This window comes from Euprymna scolopes, chromosome 6, assembly GCF_053919585.1.
Source record: "Euprymna scolopes isolate OS-2025 chromosome 6, ASM5391958v1, whole genome shotgun sequence".
NCBI classification, from domain to species: domain Eukaryota; kingdom Metazoa; phylum Mollusca; class Cephalopoda; order Sepiida; family Sepiolidae; genus Euprymna; species Euprymna scolopes.
In genome coordinates, this window is record NC_136487.1 from 60,383,036 (window position 1) to 60,410,377 (window position 27,342).

Here is a 27,342-nt window from a genome sequence, read left to right on the forward strand (position 1 = left end):
AATGCAATTTTCTACCTTTATAAGAACATCCTAAGATGGAGAACTGTTGCCACATCTAGGCAGGAGCTGCTAGAAGCAGCTTATCCTGCCTTGAAAGAGTTCAAAATAGACTTCGTAGCATAGTGAGGGATGCCTTTTTCTCTTCCCTACAACCACTTTCCCACAGAAGAGACTTGCAAGCCTGTCTCTGCTTTATCATTTTCATGACAAGTGCTCGTCTATGCTCCAATCTATGATCCACCCTTGCCAAATTTTCACGAAAAACACTCATCTAGCGGAAACCACTATCAATAATTCTCCCCACTCTTTATCAGTGGCTAAACCTAAACGTAGATTCCACAAACAAAGTTTCTTTCTTATAACTGCACGACTGTGAAAATCTTATTCGTTTCCCTCCTTTCCAGCCGACTACAATATTGTCGTTTTCAAGTCGAACATAAACAAGTTCTTAATGAGCTATCCCCTTAAGTAATCCAATTTACCAAATTTCCACTACAAACGATTACTACGATATTGTCCATTGACTACCGTACACTCTTTAACCCTTATCCTTGAGTGGCCGTCGGGCCTTGATAAGTAGTAACTCATTTGTAAAAAAAAAGAGAAACCATTATTATTAGAAATGTATTTATAAAATGTGTCTTAAATAATCTATATGTTAATTAAGTATAACTTTCACTCCGATTTTGATTTTATATATATATATATATATATATATATATATATATATATATATATATATATATCTTATAATATAAAGCTGAACGTCTGTGTGTGTGTGTGTGTGTGTGTGTGTGTGTGTGTGTGTGTGTGTGTGTGTGGTCACGAATAGGCTCCTATATGGTTGACTATTATAGAAAACTGAGACACAGGAATGAGTATGTTTGATCTGGCAGAACGGTGGTTCATTAAAATTGTGGGGTCTGCGTTCGCGCCCGGTCCACAAAGTATGGAAATAAAAATATTAAAAATTAAAAAAAAAAAAACGTTTACAATTGTTTTTCATATAGATGTACATAATAAAACTTTTATAAGTATGTTTTAACTTAAATAGGGATGGTATAATAAAATTGTGGGGTCTGCGTTCGCGCCTGGTCTCCATAGAATGGAAATAGGCACAAACTATCTATCTGCGTAAGTATACTTTGATAATCATGTTTCAGTTTGAAAACATATGGTATCATAAAATTATGGGGTGTTTGTTCGCGCCTGACCTCCATAGAATAGAAATATGTCACAAGGTTTTTTTAATATAGATCCACAGAATATTGTGATAAGTGTTTCAGTGTGAACAGGTATGGTATAATAAATTATGGGATTTATCTATTTTTACTTTCATAATATTTTGCTTTGGTTTTGATACCCCTGAATTCGAAGCTATCTTTTTACAACCCTTCCTTTTCATAACCTTTCATACTTTCATAAATCAGAGTCAATTTTCTGTAGGCTGTTTTTGAATTCAGTCAACGACGGGTACTTTTGCTAGTATATATATATATCAGTGATGGAACGATTCCAACATTTTTCCCAATTCCGATACCATTACCGATTCTGTTTTAGTTGCCTATTTTGATACAATTACCATATCAATTTTGATTCTTAAATTGTCTAAGAAAATGGTAGAATTTAAATTATTATCAGATTTCCGTCTATTTTTTACCAGTCCCACCAATAGAAAATTAAATTTTAAAACAAAATAAAATTAATAAAAATAAAAGAAAAATAATAAATAAATAATGATAAAGGAATATATATATATATATATATATATATATATATATATATATATATATATATATATATATATATATATATATATAGACGTGAGGCAGAAGCAGAGATTGAATTCCTCCATGCAAAAAAAAAAAAAAATTAAACCGATCAAATTGGATTCGACAAGAGAAAAGGTTAGATAGAAAAAAAAAAGATATGAGAAAATAAAACAAATGTGTAGCAACTTTGGTAGATAGATGCATAATCACTGGGATTAGAAAGAGATGAGGAGTGTGTGGTGAATAATGATAAAATGTAGATAGGTCAATATGTACTAAGATATACATCAATAGAATTAAAACAGATTCACCGGCCCCTATTGAATGTTTATGAAGCTGATCCAATTGATGTCAACACAATTAGGAGATAGGGTTCGTCCATTTCAGAGTGATAAAAAAGATGTCAGTGACAAGGCATGCCCCGGACGCCCATGCGCAACCACCATAGTTCTTCAACTTTCATTTTAGTTAAAAATAGAGGATATTACGTTTGGAAACAATTGTGATACTGCGAAATATTCTATATATATGCATACATGCATGTGTGTATATATATATATATGTGTGTGTGTGCATATATATATGCATACATACATGTGTATATATATATATGTGTGTGTGTGTGTGTGTGCATATATATATATATATATATATATATATATATATATATATAGTGGCGCCAAAAACAAAGTTTCCATTTGCCATTTTTTTTAAATCTCAAATTTAAGCTAAATTGAATGTAATTGTTTCAACAACGTATACCTTATTTGATTCGCCTCTTATTCCTCTATAATTTTACCCATTAATGTTTGTACTTTTCATTGAAGTATCCTGTAAGAAGTAACTCTAAATTAATTTTTAAATTGACGTGAACACAAGGATACTTCAATGAAAATCAAATATGAATAGATAAAATTATAGAGGATTAGAAGGCGAATCAAATGAGGTATAGGTTGTTTTAATAGTTACATTCAATTTAGCTTAAATTTGTGATTTTTGAAAAAATGACAAGTGCGGACTTTCTTTTTGGCGCCATTGTATAAAGCTGGTTGAAGGATTTGAACACTGCAACGAAGCCATCTTTAGCAAAGAAGCATACCCCATGGCCACAATTCATCGTCACAAAAATTAAAGGAAATGTTAACTAATGAAGCTTAACTGGAGACACTCTTAGAGTAGTCAAGTAACAGGAAGTTACGATTTCGCACACAATTTCACCAGACAGTGTTCAACTTAAAAAAAAAAATTATTTCCTAAAAGGGGCGACAATAATTATTAAATAGAAATAATTATATTCATATACCGACAGACACTAGTGTTTCATGCTTACAAACTCATCAGTGCGGTAGACGACGATCAACGATGATCAAAGGATTAAAACTGCAACGAAGCCACTTTTGGCTCCATTAACAAAGAACATAACCCCCCCCCCCAGGTGCACAATTCTATCGCTACGAAATTAAGTGAAATTTTAACGTTTAATACAGACGATCTTAGAGTGATCAAATGACAGCAATTTACGAGGCTCTATCCATATTTCATACATTTCTCTTAAATAAATATATACTTATTTAACAACAATGTTTCAAGGCTAAATACAACTTACATTACTATTAATTACGCCTGGCAAATCTGTTCTAAATACACAATAATACTAATAATAATAATAATAATAATAATATATATATATATATATATATATATATATATATATATATATATATGCACATAACTAACTTTTTATAAATATAAATGTATCTAAGAACAAAGAAATAAATAAACCTTTCGAAACTTAATCCCCCCCACCCCACCCTGAGACCACAAGAAAATGATCCGGATTGGATTTCAGTTCGGAGATATTTTTTATGTTTCTAAGTCATAATAAGATTTATGTTTCTTTTCCCTTTGCAGAGAGCAAAGAGATTCGAAAATGAACAACTCTGTCTAAGGAAATGGTTTATGTCTATAGAAGATACAGGACTTTGGTAAGCCAAACTGCTTTGTTTACACATCTTTTTTTTTTTTTTTTTTTTTTTATCTGTCATATCAAAGTCTGGTTCGTTCTTTGTGATGATAGAATCATTTTTAGTATTCAATATTTGAGTTTTCAATTAACCAGCACTTGAAATGGAACACGAAAGTTTGGATTACTTTTTCTTGCAGTGTAAACGCAGTCATTACTTCTATAAAACTAGTCAAGAACATAGACAAACATGAAATAAATAAAAAAAAATAGTGTCATACTTTACAATAAATACCAATGAGTGTATATATATATAAACGGTTAAATTAAAAATCTAGAATTTTTATTATATGCAAGACAAAGAATACATTTCAACAAGTATATTTCCTTAACCTACAGGGTTTCGATGTTTACCCATCTCCTCAGAGGAACAATTTTAGCAAATATATTTACCAATCTCCTCAGAGGAAAACCTATAGATTAAGTAAATATACTTATTGAAATGTATTCTTTGTCTTACATATAATAAAAATTCTAGATTTGAAATTTAACTGCTTCACACTATAAAATATAAATTACTAAATTATTATCTATTTGCTCTATCTGGCATATTGAGCAATTTTCATTTATCTGGGATTGTCTTTACAAAATATAACAGCCAATAATAATTTGTAAGACCGATAATCACTGGATTTACATATTAGTAGATTTATTGTATTACATTATTCTGAAGTGTATATATATATATATATATATATATATATATATATATATATATATATATATATATATATATATATATAAAGCTGAACGTCTGTGTGTGTGTCTGGTCACGAACAGGCTCCTATATGGTTGACTATTATAGAAAACTGATCACATATAATGATAGAAGATGTATCGCGACACAGGAATGGGTATGTTTGATCTGGCATAACAATGATTCATTAAAATTATGGGGTCTACGTACGCGCCTGGTTTACAAAGTATGGAAATAAAAAATTTAAAAATTAAAAAAAAAATGTTTACAAGTGTTTTTGATATAGATGTACATAAGACTACTTTGATAAGTATGTTTTAACTTAAATAGGGATGGTATAATAAAATTGTGGGGTTTGGGTTCGCGCCTGGTCTCCATAGAATGGAAATAGGCACAAAATTTTATAAAGACTTTTCATATCTATCTGCGTAAGTATACTTTGATAATTATGTTTCAGTTTGAAAAAATATGGTATAATAAAATTATGGGGTGTTCGTTCGCGCCTGACCACCATAGAATAGACATATGTCACAAAGTTTAACAAGTTTTTTTTTAATATAGATCCACAGAATATTGTGATAAGTGTTTCAGTGTGAACAGATATGGTATAATAAATTATGGAGTTTATCTATTTTATTTTTACTTTCATTATATTTTGCTTTGGTTTTGATATCCCCATATTCGAAGCTATCTCTTTACAACCCTTCCTTTCCATAACCTATCATACTTTCATAAATCAGAGTCCATTTTTTGTAGGCTGTTTTTGAACCGAGTCAACAACGGGTACTTTTGTTAGTATATATATATATATATATATATATATATATATATATATATATATATATATATATATATATATATATATATATATATGGCGATTAAGCTACACTGAATATTCCGCGTTTCATCCACTCTAGGATTCTTCAGGCTTATGCGAGAATTTTGTAGTTGTCTCGCTTTTTATATACGCACCTTCTATTAAGTTTTTAGTTAGCCAATCAGCTTTCTAGTATCCACCGCGCCCTTCCTAATCAGCCAATGAGCAGGCACTTACAGGACAAAGGCCCATTTAACCTCTGATTGGCAACTAAAAACTTAATAGAAGGTGCGTATATAAAAACGCAAGACAACCACAAAATTCTCACATAAGGTTGAAGAATCCTAGAATGGATGAAACGCGGAATATTCAGTGTAGCTTCATCGCCATATATATTTTATAACTTACTAACTAGCTCTACCTACGTATTGAGCACTGTGGAAGTAAATACTTAAAATTTACGCATAAATTTATACTTTCGTATATTAATTTTACGTGAGAAAACAAGGTTTTCGAATCAATCTCTCTGGGAAACCGTGCGAGCGAGAAACTTTCAATAATGTAGGAAACCTGTAATCCAAGGCGAATGTTGCTTCGATGTCTGTCTGTCTGTCTGCATCACACATTTCATTAAATTAGAGAGTTAATTAAATTAGAAAGTTAATTTAATTAGAAAGTTAATTAAATAAGAAAATAATTAAATACATCTTGTGGAGACGCCCACTAATTAGCATACGTGGGTGGAAAGATATAGATAAAGGTATCAAGTCAGCAAGACCGGGGAGCTGTGTTGGAACGCCGGATAGGCAAGACGCATGTGCCGGTTGCTCCATGAAAGACTTTAACACGCCCTCTGCCGGACAATCTTCCAACTGCAGTACAACTGCACCTTTGTAAATATGTATTATTTTTTCGTCTTAATATATTTGTTTTACCTTTACTTTCTGCGTTCGTGTTGTTATTGATACAGCCACAACAGTGGCGACGGGATTTCGAAAAAAGATTTACGCGTGAGAAAATACACTATCAAACTCAACAGTGGTATTCGGGAAATACTTACTCGTCAAAGATTGAAAAAAAATTACTCGGAAATTCAATGTTTAAAACGCAGCAACTACGAAATTGTCACCAAGATTTTTTTGTGACTACTTGAAAAGGAAATTCAAAACCCGGGACACTTGGAAAAAAAAACAGCAAGCACTTTATTTCAAAGTGTCTACGAGAAAAAAAACTTGAAAGTTACAGTAACCCTTTCTGCAAAGTGCACACACACACACACACACACACACACACACACACACACACACACACAAAGTGTTTCGCTAGGATACCGTGAACTTATTAGGTAGACTGTTTTGAAAGAAAAAGTGATTTTTTTTCTCGGTGTATTAAGAAGGGTTTTTTTTCTTTCTTGTACGTAATTAATAACGTAACAAAAGGAATCGGTTGTTCGTAGTTATTAAAGAAAGGAAATTGTAAAAGTGACTGATTTACTAATTTGAAAAACAAAATGGAGGATCTTATCAAGTTATTCGCGGAAATGCAAATGCGTCAACAAGAAAGAGACGAAGTACAGAGAAGGCGTCTACAAGAAAGAGACGAATTATAGAAAAAAGAACTACAAAAAAGGGACGAAAGACAAGAAAGAGACGAAAGACAGAATGAACGGCTTCTTAAATGTATAAAGCAAATGCAACGTGGTCAAAAAGATTTGTTGGAAAGATTAACGACTAATTCTGCACAGGAAAGCAATACGACTTTTTCCAACGCAACAATTGTGAATAGCATAGATGTGTTCACGTACCTACCAGAAGAGGATAAAACTTTTGAGACATACTTCAAGAGGTATGAAGATATTTTTGAAACAGATTGCGAAATCTGGTCAAACGCAAAGAAAGTAAGTTGATTACTTCGAAAGCTTGGTACCAGTGAACATTGCAAATTTGTTGATTTCATATTGCCAAGGAGAACGAATCAATTAGATTTCGCTGAGACCGTAAACTTTCTTAAGGAGTTATTCGGACCGAACATGCCTCTTTTTCACAAGAGATGGTCGTGTATGAACCTTAAGAAAACGGAGGAGCAGGACTACCTGACATATGCGTCAGTAGTGAATAAACACTGCAACAATTTTAAATTATCGGAACTTACGGTGGACGACTTCAAATGTTTAATTTTTGCACAGGGACTAGTTTCTACAAAAATTCAGAGATCCGAAGACGCGTTCTCTCAAAATTAGAGACAGAACAAGGTCTGACACTGCAAAAGTTAGCAGAAGATTGTCAAAGCGCAGTATCAGTAAAAAAAGACTCCAGAGATATAGAAGAAGCAGGAGTTTCGTACATAAGGAAGATTAAACAATCTGGCAGAAACGTAGGGCAAAGAAAGTGTTAGACTCGTCAAAATCCAAAAGATTACGCGAGTTATAAATACTCAAACTCTAATTACAGAAAACGAAATTACAATTCAAGTCAAAGGAACTATAGAAAATCGGGACCCAGTAATAATTGTGGAAGATGTGATGAAAAACATTGGGGAAAGCATTGTCCTTACAAAAATATCAGATGCTTCAATTGCGAAAAGTTGGGCATAAGAGTATTTGTTGCAGAACAGAATATAGAGTACACCAAATGAGAACAAACGACAAAGAGAAAGACAATTTACGAAAATATGTGTTGGTTAATATTTTCAGCAAACAAATAAAATTTCAACTTGATTCTGGAGCAGATTTGTCGGTAATAAACGTTAGCACTTGGAAAAAACTGGATAAACCAACTCTGAAAAAGTCAAGTAAGGGTGCTAGAACGGTGACAGGAGACAAAATCAAATTCGAAGGAGAAGTCGACCTGCCCATTAATTTAAATGGCACGACGAAGAAATTGAAAATCTTCGTAATTAAAGAAAGCGAGAATTTATTGGGAACAAATTTTATTGAAAAATTCAACCTTTGGGATAAACCGATGAACACTTTTTGTAAAAAAGTAACCAGCCGCACCATAGCGTCAGAAAATATTAAAAATGAACTAAAGAACGAATTCCCAGAAATATTTACTATGGGACTGGGAAGATGTAATAAATTTAAAGCTTCGTTCGAGCTAAAAAAAAAAAAAAAATTATGCAACACCAGTATTTAAGAAAAAACGGAACGTGCCGTTCGCCGGATTAGACAAAATAGATAGCGAATTAGACAGACTTGAAAGAACGGGCATTTTATCGAAAATCGAAACTAGCGTTTGGGCAGCGCCTATGGTGTACGTAAAGAAGAAATCGGAACAAATTCGAGTCTGCGGAGATTTTTCAACCAGATTAAAAATATGCTATAAGATCACCATTACCCTTTACCAAGCCCGGAAGAGATTTTGTCCAAACTAAATGGTGGGAAAATTTCTTCAAAAGTACATTTGTCCGACGCCTATTTGCAAATTCCGATAGAAGAAAAATGCTCAAAGATTTTATGCATTAACACACACAAAGGGTTATTCAAGTATAACTGATTACCGTTTGGGATAAAAGTTGCGCCGGCGATATTCCAGCAAGCGATGGACACAATGTTGAACGGTTTAGATTGTGCTTGTGCATACCTGGATGACATAATCATAAGGAGCGCGTCCATAAGTGAACATGTAGAGCATTTAAAACAAGTGTTCACAAGAATAAACGAGTACGGATTCAAAGTGAAAGAAAACAACTGTGAGTTTTGTCTAGACGAAATCAAGTATTTAGGACAAATAATAAGTAAAGATGGTCGACGCCCTGATCCAGAAAGAGCGATAGCAATTAGAAACATGCCAGCACCACATAACGTCACGACTTTACAGAGCTTCTTAGGCCTCGCGAACTACTACCAAGTGTTTATCAAAGGCATGCACGACCTAAGAGCTCCGCTAAACGAATTATTAAAGAAAGAAACATGGATATGGACAAAAGAATGTCAAGACTCATTTGAGGAAATTAAAAAGACTTTGACGTCAGAATTATCCTTAACTTATTACGACCCAAAATTACAAATAATTGTTGCGAGTGACGCGAGCTCGTATGGCATAGGAGCATGTATACAGCATATCATGCCAGATGGAACGAAGAAACCTATAGCGCACGCTTCAAGGACCCTAATTCCGTCAGAAAAGGCTTACTCCCAAATAGGAAGCATTAAGCATTATTTTCGCGGTGACGAAATTCCACCGTTATCTGTACGGAAGACATTTTATACTAGAAACAGACCACAATCCCCTAGTGACTATTTTCGGCTCAAAAAAGGGCTTACCAGTATATACGACAAATCGGTTACTCCGTTGGGGTACGATCTTGCTAAATTATGATTTTCAAATAAAACATTTACGTTCGGGAAAAATAGGTCATGCGGATGGATTGTCAAGGCTTATACCGAAAAGGGATGAACCCTTTGAAGAGTCAGTAATTGCAGCTATACGTTCCAATTATGAGGAAAAAAAAACATGGTGGCGAATATAATAAGAAAATTACCAGTCATGCTTACCGATATAAAAAGGGAGGCTGAAAATGATGACATCATCAAGGACATAAAGAAAAAATTAAGGGAAAATGACGGAAAAACGCAAAGTATATTTTCCTTATGCAATGAGGTACTACTATATAGAGAAAGAGTGGTTGTGCCGAAAACCTTGCAGAAAAAAATCTTAGGTGATTTTCATACAGGACACCCGGGTATAAATAGGATGAAGACACTTATGAGGAGTTATGTTTACTGGCGTAATATGGATGTGGATATTGCATTAACAGTAAACAAATGTAAAGGTTGTGCGTTAGCCGCTAAGGCACCACCGATAGTTCATAAACCTTGGGAAAAAACTGACCATCCATGGTCACGCATTCATCTAGACTTTGCTGGACCGATCGAGGGACAATACTACCTAATCATACTAGACAGTTTTTCCAGATGGCCAGAAGTAAAGCGGGTAAAAAAACCAAACGACAGATAACACAATAAGTTTTCTGCATGAAATATTTGCACGTTTTGGGATACCAGACATTGTAGTCACAGATAACGGAACACAATTTACTTCAAGTGTTTTCAAGGATTTTTGTGAATCGTTTCAGGTAAACCATATAACTACACCACCGTTCCATCCTAGGACAAATGGATTAGCGGAAAGGTTCGTAGATACGATAAAGCGTGCCCTTAGAAAATCGATAGGGACACCGACGGATAAAGCATTACAACAGTTCCTGCAAATATACAGGATAACTGAGAACCCAAATACACCGTCGAAATTATCGCCAGCAGAATTAATGTTTGCGAGAAAAATAAAAATAAAATCACCATTTGATAAATTAATACCAAAGCAAGCAGTCGTATATAAAACGAGACACACATCACGTAAAAGGTTTAAACCTGGCGATCAGGTATAGTTTAAATGTTTTAAAAATAATATGTCATATTGAGAGTCGGGTACGGTAGATAAACGTATCGGCGACTTGGTCTACATGATAAAAGATCCAAAAGGAATACACAAAAGACACCAAAATCAATTGAGAAAACGTCATAGGAAGGACAACGAACAGGACAAACCTGAGGAACAGGAAGATCCAATTGATATAGTATACGAAACATCTAATATTGAACCACCACAGATTATGTCCGAACCGAGGAGATCGGGAAGGAAAAGAAAGGCTATAGACCCAATGATCCAAAAGGAAAAGATATTGAAATCTACACGACTGCAAATCTTGGGAGGGGGGTGTTGTGGAGACGCGCACTAATTAGCATACGTGCGTGAAAAGATATAGATAAAGGTATCAAGTCATCAAGACCGGGGAGCTGTGTTGGAACGCCGGATAGGCAAGACGCATGTGCCGCTTGCTCCATGAAAGACTTTAACACGCCCTCTGCCTGACAATCTTCCAACTGCAGTACAACTGCACCTTTGTAAATATGCATTTTATTTTCGTCTTAATATATTTGTTTTACCTTTACTTTTTGCGTTCGTATTGTTATTGATACAGACATAACAATAAGAAAATAATTAAATTAGAAAGTTAATTAAATTAGAAGGTGTATTAAATTAAAAAGTTAAGTTTAAGAAGTAAATAAGTAGATAACATTAGTCCCTCTCTTCTTTCTTTCTTTCTCTTTCTTTCTCTCTCTCTCTCTCTCTCTCTCTCTCTGTTTCTTTTAAGTCTATTATCTCCAATAAAACCTTACGAAAACTCAGCGAAAGTCTCCTTTTGTGCATTTCTTTATTAAAATAGACATACAGATATGTACAAACGCTGCGACACTCATATGGCAATGTTTCAGTTTGTAGTTATTAAAAGCTAAATTTCATCAGGCGAAAAATCTTATCATTTCTTTTTGGAAAAAATTCGTTCTTCTTTTTTGGAGAAAAGAGACAGGACAGAGTTCTCGCCTGATAAGTTCTTAGTTGTAAATACCTACAGATAAAAACATCATGTCAGTGTTGTGGCGTTTGTACATGTCTGTATAAAAAAAACAGTAATGTATATATAGAATTATATGTACTTCCATCTAGTGAGTAAAAAACTTGCCGGAAATGCGAGTACTTCCGATTTGATTCATAGGATTGTCGTCGTCGTCGTCGTCGTCGTCGTCAGGTGGAGATTAGTGTTGGTGTGTTTACATATATTTTCTTTTACTGTTTAGAAAAAAATATACAAATAAACATTAAAATTAACTCCGACTACTGATAATTTGATGAATTAAGTTGAAAGTACTCATGAAAATATGGAATAAAAAAAATATGTAACTTATATGCACCCATTTGACCGGAATACTAAATGGACCGTCCGGAAAATCGCCAAAAAAGTTTCATAAAGCAAAAAATCTGTGTATTTTAATAACATGTGTCTTAATGAAAACATGCTACCTAAATGCGCGCACGCGCGCACGCGCGCACACACACACGCGCGCGCGCACACACACGGGGGCGTTCCAAAAGTAATGCTTGCTTTTTTTATTATTATTGCACCCGAATGAATCAGAGGAGATTGCAAATCGCATTGTTATGATGATTTAATTTATGCATTCATGGCCTGAAAGTTTCCTCTCACTGACGGTGTGAGACTAAAAGAAACCAACTCCTTTCATGGGCGTGACTCAGAAGCAGAGATGTGACAAAAGTGCATTGAGAATGAGAATGGTGGTGACTATGCAGAAAAATAAATTCCAGAATTACAGAAGGTTGTTCGTTTTAATGGTACCATTTCCATCTTCATAGTTCTTCAACTTTTTCAGTTACAAAAAAGATAGGAAGTTTTACTTATGAAATGGCCCTCGTATATATACCTATAAAGTTGAATTTTTTATCGCACTGACATTGATATTAAAAGTAACTATTTCTATTTGTAAATTATTAAAACGAACTTCTTAATATACTCAGTCACGAATATGCGAGCGGCTTCATGAAGGGTAACTAATTTGCATTTACCTTTGGAAAACGAACATTCATTAATTAATTACTCAATTTTATGGTTCCTTATTGGACGATTGGTTTCGTTTGACTATTACGTTTAATTCTATATTGTGCAATATTGTGTAGCATTTAGGATGAAAAAGTTCTAGCACGCACACATACACACATATATATATATATATATATATATATATATATATATATATATATATATATATATATATATATAATTTTTAAAATATAATTATCCACTGGCACTTATTTCGTCGTCTACGACTCATCAGAGGGGCTGAATCTAACGAGAATCGAAATCAAGACCCCATGATAAGAAGCCTACACCTCTAACACTGGACCACCTCGCTTGACTACTGAATGCATCGCGTTTTTTTTATGTAGATGTTTTTATTTGTTTTTGTTAGCGATACTCTTTGAACGAATTACATTATTTATACGAAAGTGCATTTTTATAAATAAATTTTATAAAATTATTCCCAACTAGCATCTTTCTCTCTCTCTCTCTCTCTCTCTCTCTCTCTCTCTCTCTTTCTCTCTCTCTGTATATATATATATATATATATATATATATATATATATATATATATATTAAGGATAATGTTATATTTTAATTCATGCAGATTTCTTATTTATTATTATAGAGCCAATTCTCTATTGATTAAAATCCAATATATAGTAATGATTTTAAACGTTATAAAAAATATGACTTGAGTACCATCCACTAGAATTGAAACCAAACCATTTAGTACCCTAGCCTTAGTCGTTATTTATCGCTCTAGCAACGTTACCATCTAAACTACCGGCAAACACATACAAAGGGTTAAAAATTACGTGAATTTGAACTATGAATGTTTTATTTTGCGTATGCGCAAAAATTAACAGCAGGGGTAATGTTTTATTCAACTTACCATGACATAGTCAACTGTTTCGTTTTCAAATTTAACCCCTTTTGCCGGCTAAAAAAAAAACAAATCGAAAATGTGCTACTGGTCCAAATACCCTGTATATAAAATTTCAACTCTGTAGACCAAATATTCAGAGAGTAGTTTTATAGAGACTTTTGCACAGATATCGACAAGATCACTTTTATATATATTTATAAATAGACATATGTAAAAAATATTTCTGTGCTAGGATGTTTTCATCTGAAATTATGCGCAATTATGCAGAATGTAGAAACTATTCATGAATAGAATTTAGTATAATAGTGAAATAAGTCCAATCATTTAATAAGAAATTATAAAAAAAATGAATAAGTAATTAATTTAGGCCCGTTTTTTTTCAAAGAAATATGTGACCAACCAGCCACGATGGTAAGAGATTATCCCGTGAAATACATTTTCTTTGTCGTCGAAAGTATTTTTCTTTTACAAAGGAGTCATCTCTTATCAAGGCTCGGATGCCACTCCAGAATAAGGATTAATGAGTGTACAGTGGTCAAGGGGATCCATGTCAGTCATCGTTAGACGTGGAAATTTGGTAAATTGGATTACTTAAGGAGATGGCTCATCAAGAATTTGTTCACGTTGGACTTGAAGACAACCATATTGTAATCAGTTGAAAAGTAGGAAAACGGAACAGAGTTCCACAGGCATGCAGTTCTAAGTATGAAACAATATTGCTGTAAAAGTGATTATTTGGCAGTAGGTAGCCGATTGTTTGGGCTAAAATTTGACCTGAGGTCAACTTAAGTTGTCATGTGCGACAGAGAAAATTACCTGATCTGGATGGGAAAGTGGCTGGTTTTCTAATCCAGGCGAACCAGGGTGTGACGTAGTGAGCGAGGGTTGGTTGAATGGAAAATCCATGTCCGCTCTGTTTACCACCATACACTACCCCGCGGAAGCACCCGTGCGATAAGCAAGGAATTGGTTGTAAAAATAGGAAAAAAAAGAACTCCGTTTGAATACTATCGAACTACCAGAAAGAGAAATCATAATCGACATTTTCATTTTTTATTTTGCTTCTCCTGTGAAAAACTGTACATAATTATTTTTATTTTTTCTGTGTGAATAATTAATTTTATACAACCAGCGTCAGCGTCGACTATTATTATTATTATTATTATTATTATTATTATTATTATTATTATTTGCAAGTGAACTTTAAAAAAACAACCAAGTTGAATGATCTTTTTTTAGCGGGTGAAGAAGAGAGGGAGGGTCGTCAAACTGCTGCACCCAGCGTCATATCAACCCTGTATTTGTGAAAACAACTGAGACTGCATCGCAGAACTTTTGTTAATGTTCGAGCTTAACCACCTAGGACTACCCTTGTAACTGTGTAGACACATAGGACTTCCATTGAGTTGAATCCTTGAGTTCTGTCTGTCGCACTTAGTTATATATGCAAATTAGTTAACTTCCATGTAGCCGTTAACATATCCATGAGTGAGTATATTAAGAAGTTTGTTTTAATAATTTATAAATAGAAAAATAGGTTTTTATATCAATATAGGTATATAAATAGATAGATAGATAGATAGATAGATAGATAGATAAAAGTAACTATGTCTGTATGTGTGCAGAATGTTCTCTGTCAAACTCCTCTCTGAATTTTTGGTCTATAGACATGAAACTTGAAATATAGAGGATTTGGACCTGTGGAACAATTTTAATTTGGTTTTTAGCCGGTATAAATAGTTGCTAAGGAGTCAACAATGAAAAAAAAAGTTGAGCTTGGCAGAAGTAAGTTGACTGAACTTGTTACTTCTGCACATACGCAAATACATTCATAGCTTGAAGTCACTTAAGTTTTAATCTTTCTTATCTATCTGTCGATAGCTCAAATGGTAGCGACTAAGGCTAGAGCGCAACATGCTCTTGTTCCGATTCTAACTGATATTAACCAAGTCATATTTGTTTGTTTGTTTTTATTTTTTTAGTTTTTGAAATTATTACTATATATTTGCTTTACTTTTGAAATTATTACTATATTTTTTAATTTTAAATTATTACTATAAATTGAGTACAATATAATAACCAATAGAGAATTGGCTCTATAATAATAAATACGAAATCTGCATAAATTAACATATCTTATTAAGCGTATTTTACGACCGGGCAACGCTGAGCGCCTTACTATATATATATATATATATATATATATATATATATATATATATATATATATATATATATACTTGTTTATTGTTATATAAACATGCTCACATCCCGCTGCTACAAATAGCCACTTGTTTCAATCAAACAACAGATATCATCAGGCAGCGACTTGACTATTCAAAAGTTCAATGAATAATCAAATTATTCATTGAACTTTTGAATAGTCAAGTCGCTGCCTGATGATATCTGTTGTTTGATTGAAACAAGTGGCTATTTGTAGCAGCGGGATGTGAGCATGTTTATATAACAATAAACAAGTATTATCAGCTCTTTTTATTGATCACTATCTAACAACCTCGTTGAATTCATTAGTCCATTACTTTTGAATATAAAAAAACCCGAGTATATATATATATATATATATATATATATATATATATATATATATATATATATATATATTCTTTTCTATTTGCATTAAGATAAAAATATCAATAGATATGACAGGAGTGAGACATCCACATATGTGTACCTTTTTAACTTTGCTTAAAGAACTCATTTGCAATTCACCCCAAAAGAAAAAGAAATTTAACAAAATGCTTATTCAAATTTTCCTCAAAACCCTCTTTGCCATTTTCAATTTTTACAACAAAAAAAAATCGAATGAAATCAAATATTTCTAAGATACGACTATTGAATTTATGTACATTTCAATGAAAGTTATTTTTAAACTTAAGCTTTACAGACCTACAAAAATAATATTTCAAACTTGAGTGTGACAGATCAACGAAAATGCTATTTTAAACTGTAGCGTGACAGACAGACGAAAATGACATTTCAAACTTAAGTGTGAGAGACCGACAGAAATTCCATTTCAAACTTACGCCTGGCAGACCAATCAAAATACTATTTCAAATTTAAGGCAGGCAGCTTGACGAAAATTCTATTTCAATATGACCATGACATACCAAGGAAAATGATATTTTAAACTTCATGTAACAGACTGACGAAAATATTATTTTAAACTTAACGTTGATGGATGAAAGAAAATGCTATTTAAAACTTCAGTGTGATAGGCCAATGAAAATGATACTTCTAACTTGACTGTGACAGACAAACGAAAATGCAATTTTAAATTTAAACATGACTGAGTGATGAAATGTTATTTCAAATGCTATTTGACTCCTGAAAGTGCTAAATCTGACAGAATAAAGAAAGAACTACTTCCTACTCTAAGAGTGACAGACCAACAAAATAATACTTGAGAATTGTATAAATGTTTGAGTGCATTTAAAATGAAAATGCGTCTTAATTTATTTTCCTCTTCAAGAGGGCAATGTTATGTCATTCTTGTTTATTTAAAAGATATCCAGATCCTGAAAAAGAGACACTCTGGATAAGATAAAAAATAAATTATTCCAATCAAAAAGGATTTTTTGTGTCCATTTAGTGATGAAAATGTCATTTCATACGTAAGCGTGACAGCAAAATAAAGCTATTTCTAACAGAAGTGTGACAGACTATAGAGAATGCTATTTTAAACAAAAACGTGACAGACCAGAAAAGAGATATTTCAAACGAAAACGCGACGGATGAAAGAAAAAGGCTATTTTAAACGAAACGTGACAGACCAAAGTAAAGGTTATTTTAAACGAAATTTGAGAGATCAAAGAAAAGATTATTTTTAACGGAAACGCGACAGAGCGAAGAAAAATATATTTCAAATTGAAACGTGATAGAACAATAAAAAGGCTATTTACAAACGAAACCTGATAGACCATAGAAAAGCCTATTTTAAACGAAACGTGACTGACTAAAGAAAAATACATTTTAAAGAGAAATATGACAGACCAAAGAAAAATTTATCTCAAATTGAAACGTGACAGACTAAAGTAAAGGCTATTTCAAATTGAAACATAACAGACTAAAGAAAAAACTAGCTCTAGTTGAAACGTGTGAGACCGATCAACAAAACCTCTCTCTTATAACGATGCAAGGACGTATCTAATGAAAAATCTCATTTGTATCAATGAAATGCAAAAAAAAGGCCACCTTTTCTGTTATTGTCTGTTCGTTTGTAGAAAAGACTTAGAAAAGGCGTGCGTTTGTCATAAAGAACGGCCCACGTCTTGAGGCCATGGAAAGCAGAACCGGGGCCCGAAATGCAATGAATGAGATAAAAGAGTTAAAGAAATAAATAAAGAAGAACGATCTACCGTGAATAGGAAAAGAATTAAATAAAAGGAGAAAAATATAGAAAAAAATTAAGTTAAATGAAAAAAAAAAAAGAAAATGACGGTAAGAAATATTCTGCAAAGTAAAAATGTCGGCTCCAAATTCGTGGTTTGAATAGATTTATTTCATTTTTAGTTTTAAGAATGGATGCCCGACCAAAAATAACAAAACAATTGTACTTGTCTGAATAAAAAGAATGAATAAAAAGAATGAATATAATAATGAATGAACGAAGGAAACTGAGTTGTTCTAAGAAAAAGGAAGCAGAAAAGTTTGAAAAAAAAGAAAAGAAATTCAATTGTGGATGAAACATATTGTAAATAATGTCAATATATGAAAAAAAAATGCATTTTGTTTAGTTAAGCTTAAGCTTTTCTTTTAAAAAATATTTGAAATCAGGAAACAAAACCCCTGACGTATTTTTTTCAATAGATAAAGTGTCTATGTACATGAATATATATATATATATATATATATATATATATATATATATATATATATATATATATATATATATATATATATATATATATATATATTATATATATATATAGGATGGAACGATAAAATTGTCGACCGGGAATAGACGACATGATTCCATTTCCGTTTGATGAAAACCGGTTTTCTTTTGTTGTTGCAGACCATCTACTAGTTGGTCAGTTGTGTACAAATCCCAAAAGCGATAGGAGCTTTCTATTATGTCTGAAAGTGACACAATATTCAATGAGTGAGATAGGAAATGTACCGCTGTACAACTCACGCTCACTACTGATCCAAGTTATGACAACAGGACCATTGCCAGTGCCCTCTAAATGCAAATCCGGACGGTTTAACACTTGAGGGCCCAGCTCAATGAAGTTTCCGGCCACAGTTATGGTCTTTGGTGTGGTTTCAAGTGAAGTCGGCTTGAAAGTCAGCACAAAAGTGGATGTGCTAGAGAGTTTGATGATCCCCTGGTGCAATCAGGTAACCGCTGGCAGATCCTGGGTGTAGCAGCAGGACTTAACGCTGACCCACAAGTCCAAAGATACCCAGGCTTGAGTTCAGAAGAAGTGCTACGTCTTTGTACCCTTCTCTCACTCGCTCCCATCCTTCTCGACTTGAACCCACTGGATTACTTCATTTGGTCATTCGTCAAGAACATCACCAACATGACCTCCGACAAAACCGAAGCCAGTCTGATCGCTGCTACCCGCCGAGTATTCGCTGAGCTCCCGTTGGCGCTTGTGGAAAAGGCATGCTCACGGTGATTGAGACTGAAGGCGGCTACATTGAGTAGATGTCAGCTCTACTACATAATCAAGTTAACTGAATTGATTTTTTCAATTAAAGTTTCAAAAGTATGTTGTAATGTTGTTTTTTTAGGGCGACAATTTTATCGTTCCACCCTGTCCAAAGTTCACAAATTGAGAAAGAACTCTTTATTTTTTTTACTTATATCAATCATAATAACACACACTACGCCTCTTTTCTAATTTGAATATCTGCAAATAGTTCATATCACTAAAAGAGATAATTCAGTAAATAATATCACCAGCAGATGACTTGAAGTGTTATACAAAAATTTAGAATCAAATGGTTTTCAGCATTTGATTATATGGCGAGGTGAACCAAAATATATTTCTCTTTCTTCTATTTTTATTATTATCTCCATATATAATAAAACGACTGAAGAAATACCCCTCTGTACTAAAGTATCGTAGGTTTGCAACAATAGACGCCACATACAAATTAAATACAGCTAGGCTAATAGTCACTATCTTAAGTAACTTTCGAACACCGTTGCAGATACATTCAATCATGCTAATAAAATACTGCATTACATCCTAGGAGCAACACCATCACAATTGCAACATCGTTATATGAATGGGGTATCTATTTTTTCCTCTAAATATTTAGTCCTACCACCGCCACCAGTCAACACTGGGAGGAAGTCTATACGTTCCATAGATTCTACGCTTACACCGCCCGTAACTGGCTCATACATGCACAGATATACCATTAATTTCCCGTAGTAAAATAAAAAAAAAATAAAGTCTACCTTGGGAATGTCTGCTGCCTCTGATTGGTTGCCCGGTAATTCTCTTATTCTGGAATTAGATCATTATAAATGAACACTTCAGAACATTACAATATTGCGTCGCTATGGCAAATATTGATGCGCACAGCATCAACTTTAGTTAATAGACACTTAATTTCCAACATAAAACAACAGCGAACAAATCTTCCAACCCTCTTACGTAACTAATGACTGCCACATAACCCATAGAGATATAAATCATTGCACATGCAAAATTTCAGCTAAACCGTCCCTCATAAAATTTAAGCCTTAAGCTTAAGTTGTCTTACGAAGAAATTGAAATTGCGACAATCTTATTTGATTGGTATCTAATATTTATGAATCCAATTTAATGCAAATCTAAAATATTTGAATTTTCAAATGGGAGGTTGTGCTCGTATTGTGCCCCCTAAAATCCTTTAAAATCGTCCAAACAAACTGGAAAGGAAAATATTACAAAAAAAATTGACCCCTTTTGCATAAAACTAAATTAAACTGATATAACCTACATTTGCAATAGCAACTGTATTTGAAAATTCATGATGCTTAATGTAATATTAAACAGAGCAGTGAGAACTGGCTGATTAACAATTTGATCAACATTAGTAGAGAGCTGTTGTCGCCGCTTTGTTGCTGGCTTAAGTGCAGCAATCTTTGGCTTTTCTATCTTCATTCGCATTAACAACATTGAACGCCAGTCGAAAATGCATTTTTTCATAGTCGTAATTTTCTTCATTTTGTACACATATATTTGTCATCAACTTCCTTTTTTTCTAAGCATCCATAACTTCTAAACGTCTATGGTCACATATTATTTGCACTGTCCTTTAACGCATCCAAAGATATTCAATATCTAATATACAAAGTAAGTCTCTTCATTTGTCCTCAATACAAAATCACTATTTGATTCTGGTCAGTCATTTTTTTTTTTTTTTTGCGGATCCTTGTACCATGTTATTAAAAAGAATAGAATTATATTCAATCTAATTCCTTTCATAAAATACTTTGTTTGGGTCAGAATTATTTCCAAATAGCCGCCATCTGAGACAAAAGGAGACATATTTGTTCGTATAGATTCACTTCTGTTTGATTAGATCAAAAATTATATTTTGAAACAAAAATGGTATAATTTAAAAAAAGCAAAGTAAAACAAAATTGCAATTAAACGTTCTATCGGGCAACGTCGGATAAATAAAGCTAGTATTACAATATTAGTGTTTTTTGTGTGGTTTCAAAACGGAAAGAAAGAGAAGGGGGAAAGGAAGTAATAGCTTTTGGCCACAATGACGAAATGCAAGTAGCAATTGACCTTTCTATAAAATCAAATGATGATAAAGATTTTCTCTGCGACAGGCAATTATGTTAAGAAGAAGAAACGCACTACCACAAAGAAGAAGAAGAAGAAGAAGAAGAAGAAGAAGAAGAAGAAGAAGAAGAAGAAGAAGAAGAAAGGGCGAAATAGATAAAGAATGAAGTAACAGAAGAAAATATGAAAAGAAGAAGAAAAAGAGAGACAATAAGAAAAAGAAGAAAGCCAGCAATAACAACAGAAAGAAAAAGAAAAAAGGACGAAAAAGAAAAAAAGACGAAAAGATGAAAAAGAATTTATAGAAGAAGAAAAGGAGAGTTAGAAAAAAAGATAAAGATGGAGAAGAAAAGAGGAATAAAAATAATAATAATAATAATAATAATAATAATAATAATAATAATAATAATAATAAGAAGAAGAAGAAGAAGAAGAAGAAGAAGAAGAAGAAGAAGAAGAAGAAGAATGTGTTTGGATTAAATTCAAAGAGAATCACTTAAATTTTGAAAAACAAAAATTACTTGAATTACTTAAGAATGAAAAATAAAAAACGAACTGAATTTGTAATTAAAAAAAATGATTTTAAAAAACCGGTTGTTTTTATTAGGAAAACAACAAAGTCTCTATTTTGTTTGGGATTTAAATCCAATGTTTCTGTTTTCGTAATCCATTAGGGAAACCGAATTGATTTAAATGTGTTGGGATCTTTGTAGATATAGAAACAATATCAGATTATTTTCTACTATCATAACGATTATTGATTTTTATTCCAATGAAATAATGGAAAAAAGAAAACATTTAAAAAAACTTTTAGTAAACAAACAAATCGTGGCGAGATTTTTCTTTTGCATAGATCATCATCATCATTATAATCATTATCATCATCATCATCATCATCATCATAATGATAATAATCACCATCGACAACAACAACAACAACGGCAGGGAGGGGACGGTGACTTAGTGTTTAACGACATCAACTAGCAACCTGGTTGTGTCAAGTTCGAATTTAGCCCGTTCCACAGAAACACTTTAATTTAGGTATGTTGGTAACCTTTAAATTTTCCTTCCCATAAGTACTCGATATCTTTCTAGAACGAATTCTAACTAGAAAGATATTGGAGAAACGAATGCCAGCAATAATCATCTGATTCAGAGGAAATGAATGAATGTTGTTCAATAACAACAAGATCATCATCATCATCATCATCATCATCATCACCGCCACCACCACCACCACCACCACCATCATCATCATCATCATCATCATTGGTTTGACATCATTTATACTTGTCAGAAGCATTTAACGTCATCATAGGCTCTTTCAAATCATCTCTCTAGAGTGCTCGTTCCAGGGTTTTGATTCAGATTCCAGACTTTCAAATCACCCTCCTGTGATTACCTCCTCCCAGGTCTGCAGTCTTAGAAAAGAAACACTTGTGTCTCTCCACTTCTGTTTCTGTTATGCGCAAATCACCACAATCTTTCCCAGGATATTGCAACAAAATGCTATTGCAACAAAATTAGAAGATATAAAAGTTTTAAAAAAAAAATCATAATCCACGCAATAATCCTTAGAAAAATTAGATTATTTGATATTTTTCTTCATCAAGCTTAAAACGCGTGGGTAGAGAAAATAAATTAATTGTCGACGTCTGTGGGGATGAGTGTGCTAAGATGTGTAGTGTATTATTACTGGCAATATAAATACGTGTCAGAAAAACAGACTGTTAAGAAGTCGAGAGAGTCAAAAAACATTTCATTCATTAAGAGAGTAAGTGAGACATCAAATTAAATATACACAATACATTGTTCCCATACAACAAAAAATGCACAAATTATTATTTTAAAAAGGTAAATGAAAAGGGACATGCAAAGCATGAAACAAATGCTTATGTTTTTCTGTGGAATGTTTTTTTAGTGAACTTACTCAAAGTTTGTCATTTTTTTGTAAGATGTTCAGAGAGCAAATGAAAATGAAATTCACTCTTAATTCTCAACCAACCGTAAGATTTAGACGCCTGAACCCATTTTACATAAGGGGAATAACTCTGGCCTGGAGACCAGTTTATCCTCAAGGAAGATAACTCTGATCCCTAAGTATGACACTAATTTGCGACATACATAACAAAATACAAGTAAAAACTAGCAAAATGAAGTTAATTCATCGTAACGTTTGCTTTATATTGAAGGGGAAAGATCAGGGTTTAAATCGCATATAAACATTCTTTATTTTACACTGAATAAAACGGACGAAATTTGATTTGAACATTACAAAATAACCAAAACATAAAAAAAAGAAGAAAATAGCTATGGCGTCATAAATGTAAGGAAGACGGGCCTTATAAAACATTAAAAATATAGGGAAAAAAAAAACTTCGTACAAATAACCATTATATATTGTTTTTGTTCAATCATTGTTCAAGTGAAATATAACAGTAAAAGTGTTACCTTTGGCTTGAAATATTATGAAAAAGACATATAAATATGTATGGCCAGATAAAATGTCATGTACAAGCAAACAATACATAAAAGAATTAATTTCCGGTTTGATATGGATGCCGTTAACTGACAAAATTTCGTTTATTATTAATTTTAAATATCGTCATTTGTAGCCCGAAAAATGTAATATTTAAATTATATTTATTAAATTCCTCTTTATTCTAGGGAATATCAATTTTTGATTCCTAAAACTAAGCTTTGTTTTAATCTTAACTAAATCCTTTAATTAACTTTATCAAAAAATTATTTTCGATTAAAAATTTATGTATGTAATTTTGGTTTATAAATTCACGTTTTTATTTAATATTAGCAGATAATAAAGCATGCTGTGCACAAAGAAAATTAATTAATTCTGAACTCAAAATTGTTTCACTTACTTGGGCTAGAAATTATATTTTTATTCTGACAAAAGAAACAAGTAACGCTACGATTTTTGAGTCATCGGTCTACCATAGAAAAAAATTCCATGTTCGATTTCTAAAACACTGAGCAAAAAAAAAAAAAAACATAAAAATAACAATAGATTGATTCCTCTCTTCTCTCTCTCTCTCTCTCTCTCTCTCTCTCTCTCTCTCTCTCTCTCTCTCTCTCTCTCTCTCTCTCTCTCTCTCTCTCTCGGGATAGCGGTGGAAGGATGCGGGGAAGAGAGGTGGGGTGACGACCCTTCGATTGTATTAGATTCTCTCAAAAATCTGCTGCTGCCTGGATTAATCGCCACTAGCTACGTCACCTCAGGTTAGTCCCCTATTTTCCGTATGCACCTGCGATTCTGCAAAATCTCTCAGGCCCCGAAAGGTCAAACTCATAACCTCAGTTTCTGTTACCTCTTCTCAAAGTGACATGAAGCTGTCGGTTTTATAAAACAGTGGAAATTATATGTCGGTTTCGTAAAATAAATCGGTATTCTTTTTAGTTTACCGACCCCTCGGCATTCACCTTTAATTTGTCGACTTTTCTAGATTTTCGGGTAAACTGAGAACGAATATCGCATTTATTTTTTGCGCAAACACGCAGTTATCCATATTTGAAGAGATTCAGAATCCAACGTAATCACTATTGTTTTTGCTGGCGGCCATCTTGTTTCCCATTTAGGAAAAAACGCCCAAAACAGACAAAACATAGCCTCCAAAACATTTTTCGGCTTCAAGGCTGAAATACCCCCCCCCCACACACACACACCCTTTCGGATATTTTTCCGCTTCCCGATATCGAAACGGACAATCTTTTTTTCACTTTCTTAATTACATTTTTTTTTTCACTTTTTTAATTATATTCATTTTTTTTCACTTTCTTACACGCCCGTAGTCACTTGACGTTTCACAAGGTGCATAAATACATGGCGGACATTTTAAATTACAAGAAATATTTTTCATAAAATAAAGTTTTCACCTCATTTAAGAGTAAAAATATTGCTGTCAGTAAGTTTTCGCGAGCTGTTTACAAAAGCATATTTTATGTTTTTCGTTATTTTTTGGGGGGGGTATTCAATTATAGAACTTGTGTAGTTTGTGCTTCTGCAGTTTAATTAACCGTTTTTGCATGGAGGGGGGGCAGCAGGTGTGTTGCCCCTCCATGCAAAAGGTTAATTAAACTTCAGAAGCGCCTGTTAAACTACTCAAGTTCTATAATTGAATACCCCCTCCCCTCCCCCAAAAAGAATGAAAAACATAAAATATACTTTTGTAAACAGCTCGTGAAAACCGATTAGATCAATTAAAAGGGGTTAATACCATGCAAACTGTAAATTTGCGACGGATTTGATTATCAGATTTGTGGCTAGAAACATCGAATATCCCTAAAAAAAAAAAAATTAGTGGTCAGTGTTCTGTTGTAGCAAAAGGTAATATTTACCTTTTAATTTATTTTAATAAATATTACTCTAAATACTGTTTTTAATTTGTGATCTTGTCTTTACGTTCTTTCCTTTGGCTCAAGATTTCTTGGAATTTACCCCTTCCCCCTCTAATAAACCTTACCTTTTTTGCGCCAACGCCGGTGGTGGGGAGGGGATTTCCAGTTACATGTGCCATATTTAACTTCTTTTGGCGTTTTTTCGTTATTGGAAAACAAGATGACCGCCATTAAAAATGATAAGGATTACGTTGGATACTGAATGTCTTCAAATATGGATAACTGCGTGTTTGCGGAAAAAAATAAATGCAATATTCGTTCTCAGCGTACCCGAAAATCTAGAAAAGTCGACAAATTAAAGGTGAATGCCGAGGGGTCGGTAAACTAAAAATTTACCAATAAATCAAATCTTTCTTTCAGCAGGGTTTAGTTGCTGTCGCCCGGGGATACAACAATACTTAACAAATAAAACAATCGTATCTGCCCGGCATTCTCCAGTGTTTCAGGAATCTCAGCCTCCCCCTAGTGGGGAGCCCAATCGCTCCCTAGGACGGTCACGTCACACCAACACGGTTCCGGTTCCTACCTTCCTAACTGCTAAATGAAAAACGATGTCTACTCGCCTGTTTCCTTGAGATGCAGTTGTAGCTTCCGGGTTTCTGTTTTACTAAAACGAAACCGACCACTCGTCAGTGTAAGCAGCTTATGTGGGGCAAATCTTTTGCATCCGACTTTCTTACTACATTCTACACATCGGCAATTTGTTTTTAGCAATCAGCCTTTCTTTTTTTGGTCTTGTCGACGTTACTCTCCCATGGCACAGTCAACTCAAGAGTTAACTCTACTTTAGTCATTCCATACAATTGTCTCGTCGTAGTTGAGTGCAGACAGTGACTGAAAATAAAAATCTTACAATCCTGTAAATGTAAATAATATCAGACAGAAACACACCCGCTAAATCGTAGATTTTTCTTTTTTATGCAAATCGTTTCAGACAAAGCATGAAGACGCTTGATGCAAAGAACCAAGAAAAATACTACTTCACAGTTAAAGTCTAGCTAACGATAGATGTAAGGTTGTTAGATTCTGCCTGAAAAAAAAAATTCTCCCCCATCCTTTTGTCAGAAACATTGTTCATGGGAGGACTGAAGGACAAAATAAGGGAAGCCATATTTACGGGACGAAAAGTAAATCCATGGCCCACTTTCTGCTTTTTTATTTACCAGCAACAATTATCAAAATATTAGCTTATGTGGTGCAAATCTCGTGCAGCTGAATGCGATATGGCGTAACTCTACCCTCCACTCACGTTCTTTAAAAATGGTTTATTATAAAAGCGAGAAATATAATATAAACATGCTCAAAATCCCAATCACTAATTTCTAATTTTATCTTGACTTTATATCCCCTCAAATTCCACACACACAAACACACACACACACACACACACACACACACACACACACATATATATATATATATATATATATATATATATATATATATAACAAGCTATATGAACTTGGATTCTAACCATATAACAACTTGCTATACAAGGATAGACACCCTTTTTGCAGAACTAGAATTCCCCACA